A 22543-nucleotide genomic window follows, 5' to 3' on the forward strand; every position below is an offset into this window, starting at 1 on the left:
ACAAGTTGAAATTATTCATCTTAATAAGAAGAAGAATCGACTAATAAAGATAAGTCTTTATTATACACGTATAATGTTAATTATTAATATTTTTTCTTGTATTATTAAAAGCTTAATTTTATAAGCTGATATATGTTTGACATATAAATTTTCTCAAGAAAAAAAAAATTGTATATTCAATATACAAATGTTATCTTGAAAATAATTTAGAAAACAATAATTTGTTTTCTTTTTCATTAAAAGTTTGAGAGTTACTAGAATTATTATTATTAATAAATGAAAAGTAACTAAAAGGTCAACTTATAATTTTCAAAATAAAATAAAATTTGTGGTTATATTTAATAGTAATTAAAATTAATTATAATTAAAACATATGGTTTCAGTTTTAAAATAATTAATTATAATATATATATATATATATACATTCTTAAATTAATTAACATGATGATTAATAAGAATGTGATATGTTGATTATTAACGAAATATAGTCTATTTATATATGTACATATAAATTGTCTTATATATTTATCGTTTGATTATGATACTAAGTTATCAATTTTGGTTGACAGAGTTTAAGTCAAAAATAAGAGAAAAATAAGTTTCTCTAAATAGAAGATAAAAGGTCGTAAACAGTAAAAGGTAATACAACAATAAACGGGTGCATTGGCACAGTGATTCAAAGTTCAGACGCAAGGGTGTGAGGAGGCGAAAGGTCCCTAGTTCGAATACCATTTATTCTATTATTTCTTTGATGGAACCACTCAAATTTCTTTTATAGAAATTATTAGATGAATGGAGCCAGTGATTTCTTTCATAAGAATTTCTTTGATGGAACCATTCAAATTTCTTTTATAGAAATTATTAGATGAATGGAGCCAATGATTTCTTTCATAAGAAATCTGATGTGTTATAAAATGACACTAATCATTTATGTTGAAACCATTCCAATTTCTTGTATAGAAATTATGAGATGAATGGGTAGTCAATAATTTCTTGGTAGAAATCAGATTTTTAAAATGACTCTATCCATGATGTTGAAGATGAATGAGGTCGATATTGATTTCTTATAAAAAAAAACATGATTTGTCTAATTGACATTAATTATGAATGTTGAAATCATTATAATTTCTTATGTAGAAATTATGAAATAAATTGAGTATAGAAATTTTAATTTCTTAAGATTAAATAAGTTGTTTGTGTTAGAACTTATTCTAATCATACATTGAAAGAGACAATTATGTAAGTCGAAATATTTTCGCAAAAATTATCTCGGTGAGAATGATCCACCTAGATTTGTTTTGAGCATTGTCGCTTCACGTGGATTATCGTTCATAACACGATAATGTAATTACTTCGATTAAGACATGAAGTACGTTTGTAGTTATGTTTTATTTGATTATATTGCTAAGTGATTATTTATATATATCATGCATATTAGCTAATAATATGATGATTCATGTTCATTCATAATAAGTATGATCATCTAGAAATTTATATACATATATAAATTAAGATTTATTTTCTATCTATTTTTATTTTAATAGATAATTTTGAAATTTGTCACAAATTGTGTTCTTTGATTGACAAAGAATTGTTATAGAATGTTAAAAGTCATCTAATTAATTAAGAAACGAATAATTGATGACATTAATATTTATTTTTATAATTAGTTAGTTTTATATTCGATTAAAGATAAATGATCAACATTCTAATTAAGTGTAATAATTAATATTCTAATTAATTATCATGTATATTTTAAACGTATTTTTAATGATAAATGAAATTGTATATATATTTGTTTAATAATATATGACATATTATTTATTTGATTACGTTTCTATGTTGTTGACTATATATATTATAGTTGTTTTGTTGTGGTGACAAAAATTCATGAAGTAATAATATACAATATCATATATATGGATATATTAATTTTGGTTTAATATAATATATTTGATATACATTGTTCAACGCATCATTAAGACTTACTTAATTTGATAATTTTGAAATCAAATAATTACAAGGAAAGTCTTGTTTGATTTGAGAATAATATGGCAAACGTGCCGATATTATGGGATGCAAATGTGCAAGCGAAAATAAATATTTGAGCGACTTCGGTCAAAGATGCTTGAAATATTATGATTTCTTTTGTAGAAATCATGTGATACGGTGAATATTTATTTGATTAAATATTCTAATTTCTTTTATAGAAATGAAGTGTTAAAATAAATATTTTAATTGATTAAATATTTTAATTTCTTATGTAGAGATTATGTGAAGAATGATTTATAAATGAATAAACATTCTAATCTATTGTATAGAAATTATATTTTATTCAATTAAATATTTATGATATAGTTATCTTATTTATTGTATGATAAGTATAACAAAAGAAATTTGTAAAAGAATTGTGTGACAATTTCTTGATTAGAAAATCATTTATTTAAATCATATATATAAGTGTGTGATTTAAAAAATGGTACCAACACGAATGTGGGGGCAAATATTTTTATTGATTATAACACAAAATTAATTGTGTATATTATGATAAATAAAAAGATAATTTATTGATAGAGAAATATGTTCTCTATAAAAGATAAAGTTGCGCAACTTTACAAAAAGAAAGAAATAACAAGAAAATGTCTTGTTTATATTTGCTGAGTTGGTGTTCAAATCAATATTTTAGATTTGAGTATTTTGAAATCAAGAAACGTGTCATATTTTGACATTATTTCATAAAACATTGAAGAACCAATGTCTTCAAAAGGATTTTATGAATTAAATGAAAAAGAAAGTTTATAAAGTCTTGATATGACTTATAACAAATTTTATAATAATGATATGAAAATTTGATCATACTTTTATTAAAAAGTGGATGTGACAATTATATATATCATGAAGATAATGAAAATTATTTCATTACGTGTCTTTTGTACAATATTTTGATCGTTGAAAATTACGATAAAAATGATTAAATCCATAAAGGATATGAATTGAACTAAACGAAATATCATTTTATTATCAAATGATATATTGATATTATTAAATGAAAGACTTTATGTCTTAAAGTGAATATGTTTACACTTAGAAGTGCAATCTACGTATAGAAATCTTCTAAGAAACTTATGATGGATAGATTAAACGTTATAATCTATATTTTTGACTTATGTCGAAAAATAAAATGTTTTTATGTAAAATATATTATCGTTTACACGAAGGCAGAATAGTTCAAAGACATTTTGTCTACTAGTTAGCCAAGTAAACAATATTTCTATAAAAAAAATAAATGATAAGCATGTACGGATGACTATGCTTCTTATTAGAAGATGTTCCAAGGTTAACTAAGAATGTACCAACATAAATTTCTAATTATTGTGAAAGTAATTATAAATTGGACAAGCTTAGAGTCAGTGACAAGTCTAGACATACACGTCTTAGACATAATGTCATTAGACTATACTCTCTAATGAAGTTATCAAATTTGACTATGTAAGTCAAAGATAACATTGTGGATCCATTAATCAGATTATTGAATAGAGAGATAGTTTGAAGTCTTGTGAAACATTAGCCTACTATAAGTTGGTATGAAGGAAAACCCAACCTATGCAGACTGGAGATCCCAAGAACTAGGTTCAATGGGACAACCTAATTGTACTGACTTGGAAAATTATTGTTGAGAATTAATCCTATAATGAAACAATATATATTTTGACGAGGATAAGCATATCGTTTTTAATGACTCTTTGTGAACAAAGAGATCACCTATGTGAGGGAGAAGTGGGGCCGCTTTGAAGGAATTGCACGGCTCAATTCTAGACCCTCTCACAGAACCAGGCGCGTGTTCCATGGCCAAAATGGACACAACCATGAGAGCTTGACATGTATTAGGGAGAATTCTATGTGAAAGTGTGTAATCGTTTACACAAAAGGCAGAATAGTTCAAGGACATCGAGTCTACTAATCAGCTAGTAAAGTTATATGTTTTCACAAGGGAAGGTTCAAAGGGTTACACCTACCTATCCTATGTAGAATTCAACTGTTGAACATTTCACCGGGTTAATCTTTCAATTTCTATTAATGTGGGGGATTGTTGGAATTAAGCTAATTCCATTAATGAATGGAAATAAGATTGTAAATAAATAAAATTAAATAAAATTCACACAAATTCAAACGTGAATTAACGGTGAATTTAATCCAAATTATAATTAAATATTAATTGTTTAATTAATATTTAATGCCTAATTAGAAAATTAAAGCATAATGTTAGGATAAACATTTAGCTTTAATTGGCCTATTGGCTAACGTATGGACTCTTCAATTAGCTAGCATTAGCATTGAATGTCTAACATTGCATTTCTGCAAATCAACGTATAGGCTAATGTTAATTAGTTATGGATTAATTAACAAATGAATGAGCGATATTTATTGCTAATAAACGTTGGATGGTTTTATTTACAGGTTTAATTCTCAGCAATATATACCCATTCATTATTCATTTTACAAATACTTCTTCATTTTCATTTTTTCTCACTCTAGAATTCCAAAAGTCTTCTTCTTATTTTGTGAGTGTTCTTCGAGTTCTGTGTTCGATTTTTCCGTTGAAACCCGGTGATAGTTCAGGTACTTTATCAAGCTCGTTGTGTAGTGATTCCGGTGCTGAATCACTACTAGATTCGTTGTACCCAGGGAGACAGCCATCTGTGATAAGCTCTAGCACATGGGGAGACGGTGGAACTGTTTTAAGGGAAATGTGTCTAACACATGCCTCGAATCAACCATCAAATACGGTGATATTGTTCTTCGTATATCTTATTTTATTCTTATTTATTTGTAACATCGTATGTATATATTTTTCTGTTATTTTTCAAGACAAGAATATCTAACAGATTCATTACTTAAATGTTTAATGTTTTTGTCAGGAAAATTTAGAATAAGAATATTTATGTAGTTCATATATGAAGCTATAAGATAGATCTGTGTGTCAATGAAAATGAAAGAAGATATAGATTTCACCTATATAAAATAAGAAAAATAATAAAATCATCCCAAAATTCAACGAAAATAAGTTCATGAATCAAAGTGACATAACATGTGGGTAAGAGAGAAATTTTTCAAAATATCCCGAAACGCTTATTTCAAATTCCGAAACGGCTTCATAATGTCTCGAAATGGCCCTTTCGGGACAAAAAAATAAAATAAAAATTTATCTTGAAATGAGTGGTTTCAGGACCCAAAATGAGCGCTTTCGGGACGTGGGAACAACTTGACAGGCCACGTCGAATTCATGGACTTACTTTCCTGAAATCTTTTGTTGAGTTTATCATCCTCGTAAAAAAAACAAAAAAACAAAACGATGATGTCCACCTACATAAAATACAAAATACAAAGAAAACTATGATGTGTGACGATGACATGTTAAAAACCTAAAGTCTGGTAATTTTTTTATTTCATTTAAAAAATACGACACAATCTACAAGATCAGTTAATATAACTGATTTTTAAGTGATAGATAAAATTAGTAAATTGACTCAACCTCATGAATAAACATAGTATTCTTTCTAATTAGGAGATAGTGAATGTCTATATAAAGCGCGTGAATAAACCAACATATTTTTAATTAATCGTTATTTTATATATATATATATATATAATAATTACTTTATTTTAAAATAAAGTAATTATACACATATAATTGCTTTATTTTAAAATAAAACTACATTTCTTTGTTTAATATAAATTATAATTTGTAACATTAGTACAAAATTTTAAAGTTAATTTCGGTCTTAAAAGAGTTTAAGACCAACTAATAATCAATAAAAACAAATTAAGATACTTAAATTATTTTAGCCATCATTGTGATGTCAAAAATCGTTGACAATTTTAACTGTACATAATCGACCTCTAATCTTGTGACCTTACCATCTTTTGTTACCGACCTCTTATCATTTGGCAAACCGCATTCCAATCACAATTTCATATGCCTCTTATCCCTAGGAAAACAAACCACCAATCTCAATTGATATTTAACCTCATGACCTCATACTTTGATCAATCAAATGTTTAATTCGTATTTTGTAACAACTCTGATTTGTTATCGACATATTATCCATTGACAAACCACATGACAATCAAACTTGGTTAAAGAATTGCACATACTTTGTTATGTTACAAGTTCGAAACATACATATAACATTTTTAATTTTAATTTTAACCGTTTAAAATTTATGAACGGATCAACCCACGATCCAACTAAAATATTCATTTACTCTCACATATATATATATCCAAATTAAATGTAACTCTCGACCCGAGAAACAAAGAAAATTCAAATTAAAAATTATTTTATATATATATATATATATTAAATTAATTGATAAGTTAAGTTATAAAACAATTTCTTAATCTTTATTTTTTTTGTTGGCTTATTCTATAAAAAAAAATAAGTTACTTTAAATGAAATAAAATTAAATAATGTAATTTAATTTTGATTTTAAGAATTTTTAATGATAAATAAAAATATTTGAGGTCCTCAATATATATTTATAAAATATTATATACCATTTTATGGCTTTATTAAATAAATGAAAAAGACCTATAATCATCTTCTACTTCCTCCTGATTATCGATTTTTCTTCTGGTAATGCACATTATAAACCTATTAAGAATCAATATTAATTGAACTAATTGAGTTATAGAGTTGAGCACGGTTAAGCCATTTACAAAGACTCCACTTTGCACGTCATAGAGCCATGGATTCCATGGGATATATTGGAAGACCACAACTGTCTCAATGAGTGTTTCACCGGTGACGATTGCACCTGTTATTAACCTCTCTATGATAGTAAACCAGCTCAATTGTCGTATGTGAAACACTCGCGCTGAGACACATGGCTGTTGTTATGGTCACTTAGACATAACCCATGGAATCCATGGCTCTATGACATGACAAGCAAAGCCTAGCCTCTACAAATGATTTAACCATGCTCAACTATGTAATTCAATTAGTTTAATTAATTAAAATTCATCAACTTAATAAATTTTTATGACATAGAGGTTTATAATTGCCCCCTTACTAGAAACAATATCGATAATCAAGAGGAAGACGAAGACCAAAGTTCTCATCTCCATTGTCGTCTAATTATCTAACTTCTCCTCCTCCTTCTTTATAGGCCATTTTCATTCATTTAATAATGTCACAAAATCCTATATAATATTTTATAAATCTATATTGAGCACCTCAATTATATTTTTTAATTATTAAAAATACTTTTTAAAAAATTACACAATATTTTTATTCAAAGTAACTTATTTTTTCATAAATTAAAACATAAAAAATAAAGATTAATAAAGTGTTTGATAAATTAAATTATCACTTAATATAATATATGAATTACTTTAATATAAGTATATTTGATAACGCATATATATAATTATTTATTTTTATATACTTAATTTTAAATATACTAAAAATGAAAGGCTAAAATATTCAGTTTATTTTAAAAGTGAAAAATAGCTAAATACGCCACTTTAAAAAAATTACACATAATTAAATGCCCATTGGATTTTACTTTCTTCGTTGGATTATTTTTAGACAATGCATTGTTATCACATCGTTAGATAATCTCAATACTCACGAGTTCATCAAGCTAAAAATTATATCATCAATAATTTAGAAACTCATTTTCAACCTCAAGTTGTCTTAGTTTTTTTCATTTTAAGTTTAAGGTGGGATGTTGTAATATAGAATACTATAATTGTAAAATATTATCACAATATTATATTAGTTTTCTTATTAATTTAATATAGTATCTATATATTAAACATGACCCATCTAATTAAAATATCATACAATACAATTTTTGTAAATATATTTTAACAATATTAATACCTCTCATATTGTAAGTAAATGATTCGTCTATACAATGAATGACCACCAGTATGACTTATAGTTTCATTTCCAACATTTGTTAACCAAGTAAGAACCACTTCATAACACAAAGATAAAAAAGTCGGTCATCAAATTATATGATCAATTTTTTAGTTAGACCAAAAATTTCTAAGCATGTGTCATCAACACGTCGCATCTTTGTCCCGTATGTGAAAAAAAAATTAAATAATTTTCAACAGTTTTATAGTTCAAACTGACTAAGACAACTCAAATATTTTCAAGCATGTATAAGCGTTCTATACCTAAATCTCTTAACATATTGGTGGTGTATGCTATAGTGAATGGTTGCACCCATTAAAAATAAAAAAAAATGTGGTCACATTTAAATAAATAACACAAATTTAACAAATAACATATTAGCAAGAAATGTCATCTAAACCCAACAAATATTACTTACATCTTACATCTTGATCAACAAGCACAAAATCTATACTTATTAACTCATTTTTCTACTTAGTATTAATCACATCCCAGAGTGTCATTGTTTGAAAATTTCCATCAAAAGTTAGGTTTGAAATTCTATTTAAATCATCTATTATTGAATAGTTCTCTAAATAATAATAGAAAATTTTGTTGTAACTAGGGACGAAAATTTAGGAATTCGAGTTAGGGCGCGGTTGAAAAAATTTTGGGGTGAGCGTAAAATAAAAACGAGAAAATTATGGGTAAAACGAGAGTAAGTGAATGTAAGTTTTTTCTTTTTTTTAAATTAGATAAAAATAATAGTGCATTAAATTAAAACAAATTTAAAAAATAGGAAGTAGTATCACATTTGTACCATAAAAAATAATTTGAGATGGAATTCAGCTTACCCGAGCCAATACACAGATCTGTATTGGAATAACAATGAGTACTTGTATACTCAATATCTGTGAGTACCCAATGGTCGGGCTCGAGTATTTTAAATCGGGTTTGAAGTCGGAGATGAGAAATAAAAATGATTATCCGATCAGGTTTGGGAATGAAAAGTACGCAAAACTCAAACCCAATACCCAAATATTAATATTAATATATATATTTATTTATTTATTTATTAAAGTTTATAATGATTTTTCAAATTTTACATAATTATAAATTTATAATAAATACATTATTTAGGTTCCCTAACCCATACTTCACTCCAATATTATTTTAATTTATCTTTTCCATAATTATTAACTTTCTTTTTCTTTATAACAAAATATTTTTTTTACTCTCTTCTTATTCTTTAAATTTTATTTTCAAATTTGTTTCTCAACTTTTTGTTAACTTTTTCCATACTCTTCAAAATTAATTATACTTGGTGAGTAAATTTTATCATTATTTCACATTATTACATTCACTACTTTTTTGTTACAAATATTTTCTCTCCCCAATATTAACCTATTAAAACTGCATTACAACGTTATAAAAAAAATAATCATATTGATAAATTTGTATATGAATGATTGAGAAGATCGGTGATTTGTTATTATATTCTATAGAAAAGAGTGTTTTCAGTTTTTGTTATATTTGAGTTTCTCATCTCTCTTTCTAATTGAATTGGGCCTTGCTTTATATTGGAATTGTGCATTTTTTTATTTTAATTATTTTAATAACTTTAATCAAATTAAACATTATTTTATTCATTTCTCTAATTAATTAAATCACTAAATTTATTAATTAAAATATTAAAATATATTTTATTTTAAATTATTATATTATATTTTATTTATATATATTAATATTTTTTTATATTTTTTAACAAAAATAATTATTAATTTCTCAAAATTATTAAAATCATTAAATTTTCTCCTCTATAAATTATTTTAAAAAAAAAAACTCATTTCGAACCATATATTAAAATCAAAGATGAGGCAAATAATAACCATCATTAAAAGTAAAAATTAGGAAGAAGGTAATAAGTCAACAAGTTATTGCTTGGATTCTGACACATGTGAACTCAAACTTATATATTGTATAAAATATATTAGATTTTAAATAATTATCTATTTAAGACATGAATTGGTTTCCTAGTTTAAACTCTATTTGGACAGTACAAGGCGAATATTTTAAATAGTTATCTTGCGGAAGTATTTCTTCTTATATTTTCGTGGATTTGTTTTTTTATTATTGTTTGTCTTAATATTAATCATTACTTAAACTTATTATTAATAGAGTTAAAAGTGGTTTTTCAAATTATAATATATATTATTTTTAAAGTATTTTGAATTTCTAACTTTAACTTTGTTTATTATATATAAATAAGAAGCCTAAAAAATGAGGTAATTTTTATAGAAAGATAAATTTAAAAATTTAATTTAGGAATAAATATAATATAAAGATAATTAAGTTGTAAGAATACAATAAGATATATAAAGATAAAATAATTTTTTATTTTATTTGTTTTATCTTTTATGTAATATCTTTTATTTTAATTTATAATATGTATTTGAATTATTTAATTAAATTTGTTTAATTTTAATTATACATATTATATTTATAAAATTAAATAAAGATAAAATATGATAATATATGTTAATATATATTTTTTAATATTTATATAATGTATTTTATTTTAATATATAATATTTAAATTTTATTTTAATTATTTAATAATGTATTATTAATTTTATTTAAAACTAGTTTACCAACAAAAAAAAAATTAACAAACAATGAGTGGGTTGTGAGGAATAATAAACTCAACGAAAGATTTAACGAAAGCAAGTCCACGAATTCGATCTTTTCACGTCCCGAAAGCGCTCATTTCGGGTCCCGAAACGACCATTTTAGGACAAAAAAACCCGAAATGGCCGTTTTGAGACCCGAAAAGGCCGTTTCGGAACCTGAAATAAGCGTTTTAGGACATTCTAAAAAATAATTCTCTCCTACCCACATGTATGCCACGTTGATTCGTGAATTTACTTTCATTGAGTTTATCATTTTTCGTGAGTTGTTCAGAAATATTTATAGTTTATCTCCTCGCAAAAAACAATACTTGGGTGTTTTTGTTATAAATATGATCCAAGATCACACATAATTTAAAAGAATCCATAAAAATAAGGTTAAAATAGTTATTTTATTTATTTTTTCATAATTCATATATTATATTTTTTAATGTTAAAGTTGTATTAATAGAATTGTTTTTGTTTTTGTCAATATTAATACTTTAAGGTAGCGTTTGTTATAAGGTATTAGTTATATAAGTATTAATTGTAAGGGTTATAAGTTGTAAAGGGGTATTAAGAGGTATAAGTTATATATGTTATTTGTATTTGGTTGAAAATATAAGAGGGTTATAAATTGTATAGATTTTATAATTTTGTGTTTGGTTAGTATTATAAAAATGTTATATAAAATGTAAAAGACATTTTTGCCCTTTATATTTATATAAATTTAATTTAATTGTTAAATAAATATTTACTTAATTTTTTAATTATAACTTCTCTCCATTTATATTTTTTTATTGTTAGTAATTTTTGAACATATTTTGTATTATGTTATAAAATAATGTTAACAAATATTGAATCTTTTATTTTTATCTATAATTTTTTTACTTATTTCTTTTATTTATCTGTTCATGGATTTTAAATGAAGATGAAGAAAATGAAAAAATATATATATATTTACTAAAAAAAGGAAAACATGGATGAACTTTTTAGAAGAGGACTTTCTAGAAAAAAAATATAATAAAAATAGGATAAATATGGAAATAATATTTTTATACAGCTTAGTAACTGGTTGGATTAGGTACAAGTTTGTACCTACTAGTATGATATATAAATTATATAATCTTTTTACACTGTTTATATAAAACATTTCAACCAAACATTAACCAAATTTACTATTAACATTATTATCCTATATCTACCTATTAATACCACATAACAAACACAGTCTTAGATATTTTTGTTATGAGGTATATGAATATAGATATAGTAACCATATTTACAGTAAATTAGAGTTGTTGTTTGGTTGAATATTATTTATATTTATATGATTATTTAGGTATGTATAATATAGTAAATGATTTTACTATAGTTACAACATGTATAAGGTTTAGTATTTTATCTTTTAGTTTTATAAAATTATTAAAATTTTAATTTATTTATTATATTTCAAATATAATAATAATAATAATAATATAATATTATAACTAAATACTTATTTATATTTAACCATGTTTAATTTTCTAATTTAAATAATAATAAATATGTAATTATTTAAATTTATTTGAATTTTTAATTTTTATATATTTTATCTATCTATGTAAACAAAAACTTATATTTTTTTAGTATAAAAAAATTAAATATGAAAATTTATAAATAATTAAATATAATAATTATTTTAAAAAACCTATATAATTTATAACTCATAATATTTTCTTATAATTTATAACCCTTACCACTTATATTTATATAACTAATACTAAGTACTAAACACTACTTAATAGTATAGCACAAAAATTTATAATCTTTGAATTTTCATCTTGACTATTTCAACAATAAAAAATTAAAACAAAATAAAATATGTTAATCTTAAGTATTACAAGGTGACATTTATAATAAACTTATTTATGTATACAAGAATATATAATACATTTTTTTTCTTTTTAAGAAAACTGTACATATATAAATGAAATGTCTTTAATAAATAAGCAGAGACGAATCAATGTAGGGGTTCGGGTAAGCTAAAGCCCACCCGAAAAAAGAAAAAAAATTTACGGTAAAAATATGACATTACCCTTAATTTCTTAAAAAAAATTAATATAATTCATTGTTTTTTTTATCTAATTATTAAAAAAAATGGTAAAACTTTACTTTTATATACTTGTTTTTTTCAAAATTTTCTCGTTATTGTTTTATGCCCACCCTAAATTTTTTTAGAGTCCACCCCAGTTCGAAATCTTGGGTCCGTACCTGCAAATAAGGAATGGTCACAAATGAGTCAAACTATTCTCCTATATAAGGTCATATTTAATAGGTCGAATACTAAAATCTATATGATGAATGATTAAATAAGATGCTAATTTTGGTCATTCCTGGTCCATTTTTTATCTTGCATTTTAATTTTCACTACATTCTTTTCTATCCAACATTGACTTTACTCCCATGTGGGGACTTATCTTCTATCCTTGTAAACCACCACCCACTAGGGCCACTACTCATTCATCTTACACCTAAAACAAGAACTATACATTGGAACACAATTTCAATTTTTAGTTTTGTTGAAAGAGGATGGGTTGGTAGGGGTGGCCGGGTGAGATACCTAAGCCTGATAGATTGGTGGGCTTGCCTTGGATCGACTATGTCCATGACCTATTATTTTTGTTTAGAGGGTTCAAATTTGGATATCCAAAATATATTTTTAGACCAGTCTTGGAAGGCCTAAATTATAAGATGAACAAAATTTAAGCATGATATTAGAATCATATTAAAAAATCACATCTTTTAGTTCAAAATCTTTTATTGTTGAGCAACTTCAACCCTTTGACAATTCCCGTTAAAATGGATTCCTTGTGGTCATGTGCGACACAAGAATCAACAAGTTCTTTGGTTTCCCAATCGATGACAATGGCACAATTGATTTTAATTGGTTATGAGATCTCTTTTTTGTTGTCTGAATTCTTTAAATCACAAAAACAATTATTGTCAACAGATCGAGAAATAGAACTTTTTAATTTCTTTGTCGAGATGCGGATATACTTCACTCACACTAAATTAAGTTGCCTTTCTTTTCAAAACTCCATTTCAAATTTTATCTCCAAATGTTTCAACAAAACTTTATAGATTCGGAGTATATAACTTGGAAAACTTTTAAGAAAAACTTATTACTCTAATCGCAATTAAGCAAGATATATTCCACAACAATTTTAATACAACCACAATTTACTAATATTTAAATTTAACATTTGAAAGACATATTATTGAAAGACATATTAATGATTTGACTTGAAGGAGTTTCATATATAACAAGACCATTAAAACTAATTTGTCAAGTTATGATTAAATTTGATATTGTAGGTCATTGTAAAGATTTAGCTCAACCAAATTTCAAAAAATAAAATCTGAAATAGCTCATTCAATTATATCATAGTCTTTGTTTATATGTAATAAAATACAAATTTGATCATTTGGATATCCTTTTAAAATTACCAAGGATTTGTTTATATTTTGAATACTTACTTGCCCAATCCCATCAATATATAACCGGCGAGACTAGAGACAAAAAAATATATATGGGCTTGGTCCATTAATAATTTGTGAAGATTTCAATCTTTTGTATCTTTTTCTTTGTTTGTTTCTTATTCTGATCAAGTTCCTAGAAGTTACTGGCTTCTTTTAGTGGTATTTTTTTTAAAGGTATTTGGGATGTTGATTTCAAGAAAATATTTTTTCATGTAAGATTTACTATCATGTTTATTTTAAGAGTAGTGATAGGAAAGGGATTAGAGGAAAGAATAAGAAATGAAATGACGTGACATCACGTTATAATCTGAAAAATATATATATATAAGGAAAGAGTAAAAGAGAAAAAAAATTATTATTTTTCAGCCAATTATATTATAATACTCATCCTTTCTCCTATTCTCTTCCAAATTCTTAAATGTTCCATTACCTAGTTTGGAGCTTTGGGCATATAAAAGAGAGATATGTACTTTGGGCTTTCTTTGGATCCAAAGGTACAATAAATTATCCTTTATCAAGACTTTATACAAGGTTTCCATTATTTTGAACATTTAATCATTTATATTTTTACATTTTGTAAAATAATTATAAAATAAAGTATACAAATATTAACATGATAACAATTTCAAATATTTTTTTTAAATAAAGACAAAATAAAATAAAATTGTGAATTATAAAAAAAATTGTAACTTTAATTAATATATTTTAAATACAAAACACATTGGTTAAATTATTAATAAATCAGATATCTCATCATAATATATCAATTTTTATTATATTAATATTTAAATTTTAATATTCAATATTATTGGTTTTTTTAAATAATTAATTTAGGTTTAATCGTTAGAAAGCAATATAATAGAAATAAAATACACAGTGGATGTTAACGGCATAAATTTCACATATATAAAACTAAATTTATAATTATTATTTTATTTATTTAATTCAAAAGAATAAGAAATACCTAATATATATTTTATAGAATATCTACAATTATAACCAAAAAAAAATGATCATATTCATCCCAAGAATCTCTTTTAGTTCTATCTATCTTTTTCATTTCTTTTTTAAAACTATTTACATTTTCGTTTATCTTTCAAAAATATTCATTTTTTATATTTTCCTCATCCACCTAAGAAAAGTATTCATGTGTCATGTTTTATGTTTTTTTTCACCTTCCTTTTCAATTACATAGTGTTGTTATCGCTGAAATATGGTGTTAGTGAAAATGAAATCGTTACTTTTGCCTCGATGATTTCAATTTTCTTTATTACAGATGAACGCCTCCGTGAATCGTGAGACATCTTAGCTAAGTACCCCGACAGAATTCCCGTATGTCCTCAAATTCTAGGGGTTAACTCGTTCTTGTAACGGTAATAATTTGTTTAGCTGAAGAAAATAGGTCATTAGATTATATACTGAAAGAGAAGTCTTTGATTTTGTTTATGTTACTAGAACACACTTGACAAATTTGAAATGAGTTGTTCTTTGTTGCTTCTTCTTAGTTAGTGGTTGAAAGATATTCAAAGACTAATCACAATGTGGTATATATGTTTTTATCCATTGAATGCTGAATGATTGTGTCCCAAACATATTGGGATTACCTGAGAAAGATGCGACATACGCCATATATCGATTGTTGTAGTTTTGAGGTATATGACTAGGCAGAGGTTGCGAATCCATGACCAATAAGCTTTGATTGTGAATAAATCAGTTAGGGTTTCTTATCGTTGTTGTCGCCGACTGAGTCGGTTTTTTTTTGTTTCGGTATTATCCAATACCGATTGGTTGAATTGTAATCGGTATTACCCTATACCGATTGGTTAGATTCCAATCGGTATTACCTTATACCGATTGGTTAACGTCCAATCGACATTTCTTGAATTTGTAATATTGAGAGAGCTTCTATTAAACCAAATAATTAATTCCTCATTTATTATTTAAAAACTTTTCGTATTTCTAGCTTTTCATATTCTTAGCTTTTCATAGTCTTAGACTTTTCATTTTCCCATTTCATGTATATATATATGTCTATTGTTTATCAATAACATACACAATATCAATTCTAATCTTCTCTCTATCTTATCTTCTTACTATCTTTCTTCTTGGTATCAGAGCTTCTGATTAATTTCTTTTTCGATCCTAAGTAATGGCTGAGAGTAAAAATATTCCTCTATTAGCTTCTTCTTTCCTCCAGCCTATTTCTGTGAAACTGAATCAACAAAATTTCGTACTCTGGCGATCTCAAGTTATTCCCGTTTTAAAGGGGAATCGTCTTTTTTCTTATGTCAACGGAACTCTTCTTGCCCCGAGCCCAACTCTTGCTCCGGCAGAAGGAACTTCAGAAGCAGTCATGATCGTCAATCCTGCTTTCGAATCATGGGAAGAACAAGATCAACGTATCATAAGTTGGCTTCTCTCCACCCTCACCGAACCTATATTGGCTCAAGTTGTTGGTGATGCTTGTGAAACGTCATTTCGACTATGGACGGCCTTGGAGAAAATGTTTGCAACTCAATCTAGGGCACGGTTAGTTCAGTTACGACTTCTTATTCAAACTCAAAAGAAAGGAACAAAAAGTATGACTGATTATCTGCAATCTGTAAAATCTATTGCCGATTCACTTGCCTCTATCGGCGAAAAAGTCTCTGATTTGGATCTCCTTACCTACGTTCTTAGTGGCCTCGGCCCTGAATATGATTCCCTTGTTGTTGCTGTAACAACACGAGTTGAACCAGTGAGCATTGAAGATCTCACGGGGCTTCTTCTAAATCAAGAACAACGTCTCGAACTCTCTCATTCTAACGTCTCAAATAGATCAGCGAATGTTGTTATTAAAGAAAACAGTCGCGGATGGAACTCGAAAGGGCAATCACGAGGCTTTTCATCTTCTTTCAGAAACCATCAATATTCCTCTTCTAATGGACATGGTGGATCTAACGAACAAAGCATTCTTGGGTCTGGCGTTGATAGGTCAAGCATGATTGGGCTGAAAAATAATAGGTCCAACAATGGTTATAATGGGCCTAGCAAACAGTCCTATAATGGACACAATAATTTTTCTGGGAATCGTCAAAATTTTGAAAATCGTAACGCAGGAAATAATAGACCAAAATGCAATACATGTGATAAAACTGGTCACACTTCCAACAATTGTCGTGCTCATATACAATGTCAATTATGTAACATTTTTGGGCATTCAGTCACCAATTGTCGTCGTCGATTTGATCAGAATTTTATGCCTAGTAATCCTCATACAGCAATGATGGCATCAACAACGGTTATCTCCGACCCCGCTTGGTACGCCGATTCGGGTGCATCAGATCATATTACTTCTGATCTGGAAAACCTTCATACTCATTCTCCTTATCAAGGTAATGAAAAAATAATTGTTGGTAATGGTGAGTCTTTGTCAATTTCTAATATTGGCAACTCCAAGATTAATTCTGTGCCAAAACCACTACATTTACGAAATATTTTGCATGTACCTCACATATCGAAAAATCTTTTGAGCATTGCTCGTTTTACTGCCGATAATAACGTCTTCTTTGAATTTCATCCATCATATTGTTCGGTAAAGGACCGCAATACGAAGATAGAGGTACTTCGGGGCAAACTTAAAGACGGGCTATATTATCTTTCTCCGGCACCTACAAATAAACAAGCTCTTATTGGCACCCGATCATCAGCAACAACATGGCATCATCGTTTGGGGCATCCATCAGCTTCAACCACATCATTTCTTATTTCACGTTTCATGTTACCAATAATTGGAAATAAAAATGTTCCATTTTGTGAAGCTTGTCAGTTAGGGAAAGCACATAAATTGCCTTTCAATGTCTCATCGTCACGAACTAATGCTCCACTTGATTTAATTTATTCTGATGTATGGGGTCCATCTCCGGTTTTTTCAAACTCAGGTTGCCGCTACTTTGTTCATTTTGTTGATGACTTTAGCCGCTTCACATGGGTTTATCCCATCCAAAAGAAATCCGATGTTTTAATTACATTTACGAAATTCAAAGCTTTGGTAGAAAATCAGTTCAACAAGAAGATCAAAATACTTCAAACTGACGGGGGTGGTGAATACCGTAATTTTGGATCCTTAACTGAACTCAATGGAATTCAACATCGTCTTTCTTGTCCATACACAAGCGAACAGAATGGTGTTGCTGAACGGAAAATCCGTCATCTAACTGAGATATATCAAGTATTAATAGCTCAATCATCCATGCCATATGAATATTGGGATGATGCTTGTCTCACTGCTGCTTTTCTCATCAACCGACTTCCTACACCCGTCTTGAGGAATAAGTCTCCATATGAATGTTTGTATAAACGAACACCTGATTATGCATTTATGAAGGTTTTCGGATGTGCATGTTATCCTCTAATGAGACCATACAATCAACACAAAATGGACTTTAAATCCATTCGGTGCACGTTTATTGGCTACAGTCCCGATCATAAAGGATATCGATGTCTACATATTCCTACTGGCCGTATCTACATTTCACGGCATGTTACTTTTGATGAGCAAACATTCCCTTTTTCAACTCTATCAAACCAAACCAATCCTCCATCTGAACCACCATCACCAATATCATTCATAAATATACCTATCCCCACATCTCAAACAACCATCCCATCATCTCCATTACCTACTTCTACTTCTCCCCAAATCACCCTATCTAATTCACCAATTAATGAAACACCATCATCATCTCATTCCTCTTCATATGAACCCTCAACCTCATCTAATTCCTCATCATATGAACCCCCACCATCACCAACCACCAATAATCTACCTTCACTAGACAACTCACCTAACTCACCCATTCATACACGTGGGCTCTCCACCGCCATTCATGCTCCGGAATGCTCTTCTCATCATATGATCACACGTGCTAAAACTCGTGCTCTTCATAATGCAAATCTTGCCACAATCTCCATCTCTCCACCAACATGTTTTTCCGCTGCCAACAAAGATCCCCAATGGCGTTCTGCTATGGCAAATGAGTTTAATGCCCTCATTCAAAACAAGACGTGGACTCTTGTTCCTCAATCCTCTCAGAATATTGTGGGGTGCAAATGGATTTTTAAAGTCAAACAAAAAGCTGATGGTTCCATTGAACGACACAAAGCTCGGTTAGTTGCAAAAGGTTTTCATCAACAAGAAGGCATTGATTATCTAGAGACTTTTAGCCCGGTTGTAAAACATACTACTATCCGGACTATCTTATCTCTTGCTGTCACTCAACAATGGCCAATTCATCAACTTGATGTCAGCAATGCCTTTTTACACGGAACTCTCAAGGAAGAAGTGTTTATGTCTCAACCGCCTGGTTTTATTCATCCTGATTATCCTAACCATGTGTGCAAACTTCACAAAGCCCTCTATGGTCTCAAACAAGCCCCTCGTGAATGGCATACTACTCTGAAAACTGCTCTTCTTTCCCTTGGTTTTCATGAATCCAAAAACGATACATCTTTATTCATTCATCACTCTCCCAATACTACATCATTTTTTCTTGTTTACGTGGATGATATCATCTTTACTAGCAACTCCTCTTCTCACATCTCCTCCATTATCTCTCAACTCAACAATCTTTTTCCCATCAAAGATTTGGGACCACTACACTACTTTCTTGGTTTTGAAGTTCATCGTTCTACCTCTGGTATTTTTCTATCTCAATCCAAATATATTAAAGACATTCTCCTTCGAGCCAATATGAGTGACTCAAAACCTCTTCATACCCCAATATCTTCTGGGTCATCCTTATCTCGACATGATGGTGACATTCTCCCTGATCCATTTCTCTATCGCAGTACTGTTGGAGCTTTACAATATTTAACTAATACTCGACCAGATATTTCATTTGCTGTTAATCGTGCTTGTCAATTTATGCAGTCACCTACTACCACTCATTGGACTGCTGTAAAAAGAATTCTTCGTTATCTTCGTAACACGTCTCATCATGGACTTCTTATTCGTCCATCATCATCAATTGAACTTTCTGCCTTTTCTGACTCTGATTGGGCTGGTTGTCCTGACGACCGGCGTTCTACAACAGGTTATTGCATATTTTTGGGTGATAATATTATCTCGTGGAATTCCAAGAAACAACAGGTTGTTGCTCGATCTAGCACAGAATCTGAATACCGAGCTCTAGCCCATGCCACTGCTGAACTCATTTGGCTTCAATCTCTACTACAAGAACTTCGTGTCTCTCTCATTCAACCTCCCACTCTCTGGTGTGATAATATTGGTGCTGCCTTTCTCACCGCCAATCCTGTCTTCCATGCTCGTACAAAACATATAGAGATTGATTTTCACTTTGTCCGTGAACGTGTTGCTCAAAAATCTCTCACCATCCGGTACATACCTACTGATAATCAAATTGCAGATATACTCACCAAAGGACTTGCGACAAACCGTTTTGCTCTATTACGTGACAAACTCACGGTGTGTGCCACTCCGTTTCGTTTGCGGGAGGATATTAAACCAAATAATTAATTCCTCATTTATTATTTAAAAACTTTTCGTATTTCTAGCTTTTCATATTCTTAGCTTTTCATAGTCTTAGACTTTTCATTTTCCCATTTCATGTATATATATATGTCTATTGTTTATCAATAACATACACAATATCAATTCTAATCTTCTCTCTATCTTATCTTCTTACTATCTTTCTTCTGCTTCTAGCGGTGACGATCGGATTAAATCCAATCGATATTTCCCTATACCGATTGGTAATCAAGGTATTACCGATCAGTATAGCGTCTTTTTTTTAATGTGAAGCGTTCAATATTCAATCATTCAATAAACATGAAATAGAGTAGAAGAACAATGTTCTATTTAGAAACAATGTTCTATTTATAAATCTAAATGTGCTCAAAGACGATACAAGACACCTCACATCACTACTATGAAACAAGACTGTATCACTCCTCCGTCTCCTCCCCTTCCCATTTTTCATGTCCTCCTTCAAATTCTCCACCTTATAAATCAAAATATTTAAATACCTCAATTTTAAAGAAAAATACAATAATTTCCCATTATATATCAATACCTAATAAATTTTATAACTCAATGACTAATTTATCAAAACTCCAATGTGTGATCAATGTTATATAAATTACCTAATCCCAACAAAATATTATTAATATGATCTAGGGTTTTATTGTCTTTTGGCATCTCTGGCTAGCTAGCTAATTAAGGTTTAATTGTTAGAAGTCAAAAGAAGCATTCAAAGGAGAATCATGGTGAGATCTATCCAGGCTGTGATTAGGACCCACTTCAAATCAACTGAAATTAATGTTTCAGATGAACTATCTAGGATTTGTTTATTGTGGGCCGTTGATTTGATTAGGGATCGATCTTGGAAGACCATAGATCTATGGATCAGGACTTACAGCTACTAGTAGTAGTTGTTATTGTTAGTCATGCGGATCCCACGTGAGAAAAAAGGTTTGACTGGTTTAGCTAAGGACTAGTTTGATTTGGATTTATTTCAATAACTTTTTATAACAAATTATAAAAAATCATAAAAATATACACAAATTTAACGTAGTTCATCAAGTTAAATTTGACGATGTCCATCCAACAAAATATTATTCAAAAGAACATAAATAATATAATAACATTATAAAGGTATAACACATATTTATACAAAACTTTAAATGATTCTGAATTAGATCACTCACTAAATATTCCAAATATTTAAATATATTCAATATAACCTGTAAATTTTTTATAAATAATTTTGTTTTGGGTGGGGGTAAGGAGTGTGTTTATTGGAATAAATTAATCAAAGTTTATTTATATATTATTTATATAATTATTTTATTTGATTCTAGTTTAGAAACCTAATATTTTGATTTGTGTGATATTTCTACCATGAACTAATGTTAATTATTTAAAAACCATTCAAAATATATATAAATACAACAATCATATAATTATCACCATAAAATGCAGATAGAATCTTAGGCCTTGTTCGGATTGGGGTTTTTGAAAAAACCTAGAAAGGGAAAAAGGTAATGATTGGTGATGATTTTGAGGAAGTGATGATTATTTTTGATAAAAAGACAAGGATATTGATATATATGAATAAAATAAAAAATAATAATTTAAAATAGAATGTATTTTTGTATTTTGGTTAATGATATGAGTGATATGATTGGTGAGAAGTGATTGATTGGAAAATGGATTTTGTATGGGTTTTTCAAATAACCCAAAGAGAACAAAGCCTTAAATTTAAATAAAATATTATTAACTTAAAAACTTATTAATATGTTAGTCATATTAATTTGTCAACTATATTAAATTTGTGAATTTCATAATAGAACAATCACAATAACTCACTTTATTTCTTAGGAAATTCACAATTCTATTATTAAATGAAACAACTTATTTACATATTATAATTTAATTAGTCATACTAAC

Source organism: Impatiens glandulifera, chromosome 2 (assembly GCF_907164915.1).
Source record: "Impatiens glandulifera chromosome 2, dImpGla2.1, whole genome shotgun sequence".
Taxonomy (NCBI): domain Eukaryota; kingdom Viridiplantae; phylum Streptophyta; class Magnoliopsida; order Ericales; family Balsaminaceae; genus Impatiens; species Impatiens glandulifera.